We start from the raw sequence: 6870 nt of genomic DNA on the forward strand, positions 1-6870 counted from the left end.
CTTCAAGGACAGGAAGTTGAGAATGAACATGAGAATTCTGGACAAACTGATCTTGTTTGTTTGTTTGTTTGTTTGTTTCTTTCTTTCTTTCTTTCCTCCAAAATCGTGTGTTCTTGTAGACTCCCCACACAGTGTAGTTACTCTGCCACAATCGCCTCTTCTTTTTTTTTTTTTTTTTTTTAAGATTTATTTATTTATTTGACAGAGAGAGAGATCACAAGTAGGCAGAGAGGCAGGCAGAGAGAGAGGAGGAAGCAGTCTCCCTGCAGAGCAGAGAGCCCGATGCGGGGCTCGATCCCAGGACCCTGAGATCATGACCTGAGCCGAAGGCAGCGGCTTAATCCACTGAGCCACCCAGGCGCCCCACAATCGCCTCTTCTTGTTCAACCCAATATACCAGCAACTAGGATTTGCTCCTTCTCAGGGTCTGGCTTTCCTCGGGAGGGCTTTTTCATGGGACACTTTTAGGAAACAAATTTGTAGGCTCCTTTTCCTGTTACTCTGTCTCATGTCAATGTCATCCTTAGGGTCTGCCACCAACCCTGAGGTCTTCCTTTCCAGCATCTTTGAATCCTCCCTCCTTCATGACCTCGTTCCTTCCGTGCACAGCCCTCCGCTCGGCTCCCGTGCCCCCCCCCCCCCCCACCAAGGCCAGACATATGGGTGATGGCCTCTCCAAGCTAAACATACTCTTACTGTATGACACAGCAATCCTGCTCCTTGGTATGCATCGATGACCCAAACGAGTTGAAGATGGATGTCTGCACAGAAACCGACACGCAGACGTTCACGGCCCCTTCACTAGGAACGGCTTGAACCTGGAGGCAATCAAGAAGTCCCTCAGGAGGAGAATGGATCCAGAGACTGGGGTACATCCAGGCCACGAAAGAAATGGCTCTCGGGGCTTTGGAAAGAGATGAGCGAGCTCTGGGGAGCTATGGGGAGCCAGGTAGGGAAACTCCCGCGTGTCTTGCTGACTGAGAGAAGCCGGTCAGAAGAGAAGAGGTGAACCCACCTCACGGTTCCAACTCCATGTGACATGCTGAAGGAGGCCAAACGATGGAGAGGGTCACGAGATCAGTAGGCTGGAGAGCCGAGTATGAACTGTAGCAGACAGCATCATGGACGGACAGGTGTGGGCAGAGGGTTTCTCCCCCTCTTGGACCAGGTTTGGCTTCAAAGGAGTGCAGCCCAAATTGGAACCAAAGGAGGCAGGATGCTTCCCGAAAAATCTCAAGGAAAAGTACTGCAAGCAACAGGAATAGCTACTGGTCAGGCTCTGGAGGAAAGGGTGGAGAGATTCAGCCCGTTGGCCTGAAAGTTGGCGGTAACTGTCTTCTCCCAGAATATGGAGGCATCGGAGTAGTTCTAGATGACGTGGAGTATTTTCTTACTTAGGGACGGTGACATTCTGAGGAAATATAGAGACTGAAAAAAAATCATGATTGCGATGGCATCCCGTGAAACTACTCAGTCCACTGAAGTGGTGAAATCTTGCCCCGTGTGAGTAATTTCCATGGCAGGCAGGCGAAAGGGACAACAAAGATCCATCGGCTGCCAGGGGTTTTGGTGGGGGTGGAGGGTGTGGGGTGGGGGGGCGGGGGGGAGGGTGCAGGTGGGTGGGTAGGGTGACTAGGCAGAGCACAGAGGATTTTTAAGGCGGTGGAACCATTCAGAGAGCTACTGTGGTGGTGAGATACCTTTGTCGAAACCCACAGAAGGAGGGGTGCCTGGGTGGCTCAGTGAGTCAAGTCTCTGCCTTCGGCTCTGGTCATGACCTCCGGGTCCTGGGATCGAGCCCCGAATCGGGCTCTCTGCTTGGCGGGGAGCCTGCTTTCCCCTTTCTCTCTGCCTACTTGTGATCTGTCTGTCTGTCTGTCTGTCTGTCCGTCCGTCTCTCTCTCTCTCTCTCTCTCTCTCTCTCTGTCAAATAAATAAATAAAATCGTTATAAAAAGGAAAACAAAACCCCAGAGAATGGACAATGTTGGGCTCTGAGTGGGTGATGATGATGCCTCAGTGTGGATTCATCCCTTGTAAGCGATACACCAGGTTTGCCACGGATGGTCGGTTGGTCGGTAGGCTTCTGGGGGAGTGGGAAGCTCTCAGGGAGCAGGCCTGTGCCTCTGAGTGTTGGGGGGCGGGGCAGGGGCCAGTGAGCCGTGACCGATGGCAGAGCAGGTGCCCTGTGGGTACTGCCCGTATTCTCCAGTGAATTTGGCTGTGAACCCAAAACCACTCAGAATAAGTAAATAAGTAAGTAAGTAAGTGAATAAACAAATAAATACAAACAAAGGCCCATGAAACGTGCGTGCGCGCACGCGCGCACGCACACGCACACACGCACACACACACACACACACACACACACACACACACACACGAAGGAACAAACCCCAAAACAGACAGACAGGCAGACCGGATGTGGAGCTGCCGGGGAAATGGCCAAGCAAGAATTGCAGAGATGGGTTTGGTGCAAAAGGGTGCTTTTCTTACAGCACGGGGACAGGACCTGTGGGCAGAAAGAGCCGTGCTGGGATTGTGAGGGGTCACTGGTGATACGGTTTCCAGTTAGTGGGGGTTAGGGATGAGGTCAGTCTCCAAGGAATGTGTGTATGGTGCGAGCAAGGTCTCCGAGACCTTGCGGGGCTCCCCGCTGTCAAGGTGAGGTGAGTCCCTCTTGTTTTAGCCAAGCGTGAGTCATGGGACCCTTTCGATGTGTGTCTGTGGACCCCGTGTTGGAAGAGGGATGTTAGCCTATCGTGGGCATGGGTGGCTGTCGGAGTGAAGGGACACTGACTAGAGCGAATCCTCACGGGTAAAGCATGGAACGAAATCCTTGAGGGAGTTGTAGGGGTGTTCCACCCTCTATGTGTGTCAGGGATTCATCAGTGGGTTACAAGTGGTCAGGGGACCTCGCTGTTGCCTCCTTTCTCTTGCCTTGGCTCTCTTCATCTGGTCCGAGTGACATTCCAGGTGGACAATCTCCCTGCTGGGGTGGGGGTGTTTGGTCGTGGTGGTGGACACACATTCTCCTCTACCTGCTTAGGGTCTGTGGCTGGGCCTAGGATGGCGACCGACAGAAGAGGTTCCCTGGAGAAGGGCATCCAACCGTGGGTAGGTGTTTGCCTGCCCAGGGGCGCCTTCCCAAGGGCCTAAAGACGGGGACTCGAGGGGTGCCTGGGTGGTTCGGTAGGTTGGGCCTCCGCCTTCCACTCAGGTCATGATCTCCGGGTCCTGGGATCGAGCCCTGCATCGGGCTCTCTGCTCGATGGGGAGCTTGCTTCCCGCCCCCCCCCCCGGCCCCCCCTCTCTGCCTACTTGTGATCTCTGTCTCTCCAATAAGTCAATAAGATAAAATCTTAAAAAAAAGAAGAAAAGAAAAGAAAAGAAAAATGAAAGACAAGACAAGACAAGACAAGACAAGACAAGACAAGACAAGACAAGACAGGGACTCGATCCACGAAGAACGGACAAGACCAGGGGGTTTGGGCAAGGGGCAGGCAGGCCGTGGCAAAGACAGCCCCGGGAGGACGGGGGTGGGGGTGGGGTTGGGGGGGGGGGGGGCCTGGTTGAAGAAGTTTCATCGACATGGACGGTTCAGACCCTAATTCTCTGGCTCCCCTCTCCTGTCTCTGGTGATGGAGGCTGGCTTTCTGCTTCCTGGTTCCTACAAGGAGTGGAATTTGAGATAACTGACGTGCCACAGTGGGCACCTTTTCGGGGTGACAGGTTCTGGTTTCCTTCAGGGCAGTCTGGGGAAGTGGCTCACGGGTGGGTCCTGGTTCCTCGGGAATCCCTCTCCCCATCCCTGGTCCCGCCAGCCATCGCTGGCTCCTCTCTTTCCGGCCATTCCCGGGGCTCCTCCGCAGCGGCAGGGTGCCTGGGCATAGGCTCCTGGGCCTGGGTGTTGAAAAGAAAATCGGAAGTTTCCCTGCCATTCGACCCTGGGCCCTGCAGAGTTTGTCCTTGCTACGGTTCTTCTGTCTTTCTTTTTCTTTTTCTTTTTTTTTTTTTAAGATTTATTTATTTATCTGACAGACAGAGATCACAAGCAGGCAGAGAGGCAGGCAGAGAGAGAGCAGGAAGCAGGCCTCCTGCTGAGCAGAGAGCCCGAGGTGGGGCTCGATCCCAGGACCCTGGGATCATGACCTGAGCCGAAGGCAGAGGCTTTAACCCACGGAGCCACCCAGGCGCCCCTTCTTCTGTCTTTTTAATCGCCTCTGGGATGATCAGGGATGGACTCCCTGCCTCTCAACCCCAGACTTCATGTCCCTTTGGAATTAGACATAAAACGGCCTCGCTGGTTTTCTGAGTCGGTGGCCTTGTCGTAGACACGACCTGCTCGAAGGGACCTGACCCTGAAAATCTTGGATTTCTTCCTTGCCCTTGGCTGTGTGGCAGACTTCCCATACGGAATGGATTGTACACCCCCCCACCCCCCCCCACCCCCGTTCTCCTAGTGACCCTGATCCGACCTCTGGGAGCGTTTCCTCATTTTGTCTCTCTCTGAGCAACACCCTCTACCACTACCACCACCCCCCCCCCCCCCCCCCCCACCTCCCACTCCCGGCTGATCCCTCAGGCCTCTGTGTGTCCTTTGCCCTTGGGTCCCCTTCAGAGGGTGTTTCACAGAGTCTAGGGTTTTAATTTTGGTGACTTCCAACCCCTCCGTTTCTTTTTTTTACGGATCGCGCCTCAGGTGTCCAGTCTTAAACCCTCTTTGCCTGGCCCTAGATCCCCAGCTTTCCCCCTAGAATCCTCCCCCAACACACACACACACACACACACACACACACACACACACACACACACACGTGTGTTCCGGTGTTCTGTTTCCCATGGAAGTGTGAGATCCGTTTGGAGTTCACATTTGTAGGAGGGGTGAGATCTGCCTGTTTGGATGGAAGCTTTCCTCTTCCTCTTTCTTTCTTTCTTTCTCTCTTTCTTTTCCCTCCTTAAAAAAGAATGTTGTTGTTGTTGTTGTTGGTGGTGGTGGTGGTGGTGGTGGTAGGGAGGGAGGACGAAGGAAGGAAGGAGCGAAGGACCCGAAAGGAGGGTCAGGGAGAGGGAGGTGAGAAGCAGAGTCTCTGCTGAGTAGGGAGCCCCAGTGGATGGATGCGGGGCTCGATCCCAGGACCCAGAGATCATGACCTGAGCTAAAGGCAGAGACGTTTCACCGACCGAGCCACTCAGGCACCCCAGTTGTCTTGTTTCTTTGCCTGCCTGCCTGCCTGCATGTTGGGTCTGTGGATGTCTGATGACTGACTGTCCTCTGATTTCGTGGGGAGGTGGGCCATGTTTCCTCCTTTGAACGGCCTTTGCGCTTGGGCATATCTCTTTCGGTATCTGTTCCGTGCCATCGATTCATCGACCGACCGACCGTGTCTGTCTGTCTGCCAACATCGCAGGGTCTCCATGGCCTCTGCAAAGAAAGCATTCGACCAGGGGCGACTTTATTTCCGATTTTTGCTTTGTTTTCCTTTGTTGTGTTTGACAGACATCGCCATAGCGGTTCAAATTTCTTGGGCGTGTCAGCTCTGTACACCCACCCAGGGTGGCCCTGGAACTCAGGACCCCCACAGATCAAGAGTTGCCTTCCTTGGGGGTCCTCCGGACCGAGCCAGCTAGGTGCCCTGAAAGACGTGTCCTTGAAACACAGGTGTGAAGTCTGCGCCCATGAACTTTGCACTGGGAAACCTTATTTGGATCGTCACACTCTTGGGGAAATACTGCTGAAAGAACGTCGTGTAGCCAACGATGGAGGAACCGACTTGGGAGGAAAACCTTCTTTTCCAGGTTCTGCTGTTTGGTCAATTCTCTCGACTCAATAGGGGCCCAGCCTTCAGAGTCACAGTATTTGCTTGATGTCTCTCTTGTCTGCGTTTTCCTCGTGTACTTTTATAGTGAGTGCTCCGGATGGATGGTTGACAGAGAACAGTTTACATCCCGGGGCATGTGTGTGTGTGTGTGTGTGTGTGTGTGTGTGTGTGTGTGTGTGTGAGAGAGAGAGAGAGAGAGAGAGAGAGAGAGAGGGAGGGAGAGGTGTGTGTGTGGGGGGGGGGCACGGCGGGGGTGAGATGGGTAGGGATTGTTGCAAAGTGGGATCAGGGATTCACGGAGGTGAGAAGGCGGCAAAGAGAAAGGCTTGGAAAGGAAGCCATGAAAAAGCCCATGTTCAAATGGTGAAGTTTCATGGGAGAAGAGTTACCTCTAATCAAAGGCATTCTTGCTGGACAGTAGCTTCTGCCCTCTCCGCTGGGGGATAGGAGGGCCAAGGTTTTGAAAGGTTCCTCCTGGGCTTTTGTAAAGCACAAAAGCGCCAGAGCACCTAGACAGGATGCTGCTGCTCTGTTGCCCTCTAGTGTCCTCTCCCCCTGCCACCGCTGTTTCTGTTTTCCTCTGACCCCACTTCCTGCCCAGGGGTGTTTATCTTGGATAGATAATGCTGCTGCTGCTGCTGCTGCTGCGCGCGCGCGTGCGTGCGTGCGTGCGTGTGTGTGTGTGTGTGTGTGTGTGTCTTCAAGGTTTTATATTTTTAGGTAATCTCTCCACCCATCCATCCAGCGGTGGTGCTGGAACTCAGGACCCCCCCCCCCCCCCCGCAGGTCAAGAGTCGCAGTCGTGTGGTCCTCAGAGGGAGCCAGTCAGGCGCCCCGAGATACGTGTACTTGAAAATCCAGCAAACAAAGAAAAGAACCAACGAATAAAGTTTTTTGTTTTTTGTTTTTTTTTCCTTCACAGGCCGGGGGAAGTTCTACGCCTTGTCCCCCCCCCCCGCCACACATCAGGGGATAGTTAGTTCATCATCAATATTTACCTCTTCTCAAGCACCGGCCCCTCCCCTCCCCGCCCCGCCCCGCCCCGCCCC

This window comes from Meles meles, unplaced genomic scaffold, assembly GCF_922984935.1.
Source record: "Meles meles unplaced genomic scaffold, mMelMel3.1 paternal haplotype, whole genome shotgun sequence".
Classification (NCBI taxonomy): domain Eukaryota; kingdom Metazoa; phylum Chordata; class Mammalia; order Carnivora; family Mustelidae; genus Meles; species Meles meles.